Source organism: Sycon ciliatum, chromosome 8 (genome assembly GCF_964019385.1).
Source record: "Sycon ciliatum chromosome 8, ocSycCili1.1, whole genome shotgun sequence".
NCBI lineage: Eukaryota > Metazoa > Porifera > Calcarea > Leucosolenida > Sycettidae > Sycon > Sycon ciliatum.
The window spans coordinates 31,832,612-31,833,838 of record NC_088650.1 but is presented as its reverse complement, the minus strand read 5'-3'; positions in this window follow the sequence as shown (position 1 = coordinate 31,833,838).

Genomic DNA, 1,227 nt, shown 5'->3' with positions numbered 1-1,227 from the left:
GTCGCACTGCGCGCTTTTGAAATTGCCCAGATCGCGGCTCAATTTACGAATGATTTATCTCAGGATACATTGCTCGAAGCGCTTCACAAGTTGTTTCAACCGACAGCTGAGAGTTTTCTATTCGACCCGGCTGGATATTTGGATCGTTGGATTTGAGCGAGATTTGACTGAGTTACGATCTTTTGAAGTTTTGCATTCTTGCCAGATCGATCATGCGCCTTACCAATAAATGCCCAAAAACGTAGCTCGTTTGGAACATATAGGGGGTTTCCGGGCAACGGGAACCCCCCCTCCCCCCTGCGTACGCGCCTGGCGGTGGTCTTAGACCGTCTAAGACCACCGCCAACCCGCACTGTGCTGGGAAAGGGTTGTCTCGCGTTCCAAGGAGCTAGGTTCTGGAATGCGTTGCTCAGCGAGCTAGGGGCCATACCGCTCCCGGCCCAATTTCTCAGTGCTGCTTTTCCACACTGCATGAACCTTTGAAGTCACACGGATCACTATCGTCATATTTTCATTACATGCCTGTCTGGCGGCCTGCCTGCCTGTCTCTCTCCCTGTTTCTCTTACAACCTGCTTGTTAATTCGTGGGCGTGCTTTCAGACATAAACTCCTTTTGTAGAGGTCTCAGCCCTCATGTGTTGGACTTTACAAGTGTCAATATCTCTCTCTCTCTCTCTCTCTCTCTCTGTCTCTCTCTCTCTGTTTTTGGGGATCTGGAAACAACTCTGGCGTTGATTGCTTTCTTGCTTGGACTTCCGCAGCGCTTTTGTTCTCTTTCTTCCCTTTATGTACTAGTGTTCTGCAAAGCCTCCTTCTAGTCTGTCTCACTTTGCCCCGAGATGTTTTGATGCAAAGTGATTATGACCCTCTTCATTCGCTCCATTGTTCCTGGACAGTTCTGTCCGTTTTGTTTTAGCGAATTCAAATAAAGAAAACAACAAAGAAAAGTTTAGCTTTTTGAGTAGCGAAATAGTTCAAAAAACGTCTTTTTGACTCACAAATATGTTCGTGCGTTTGCTCTTGTTCTGCGCAACCCTGTTGAACCTGCCATCGTGGCCCTTGTTTTTCTTCGTGGTAGGTGAAGGTGCCCGCCCACCCTCCTTGGTTATCATGTGGGTCTTCCGCTGTTCTTCTTGACATTATATGGCAACGTGTGTGGGTAATGATGATGCCATACTACGGTTATTACATACAATTTCTTGCTGTCTTTATTCTTGGGTCCGACTG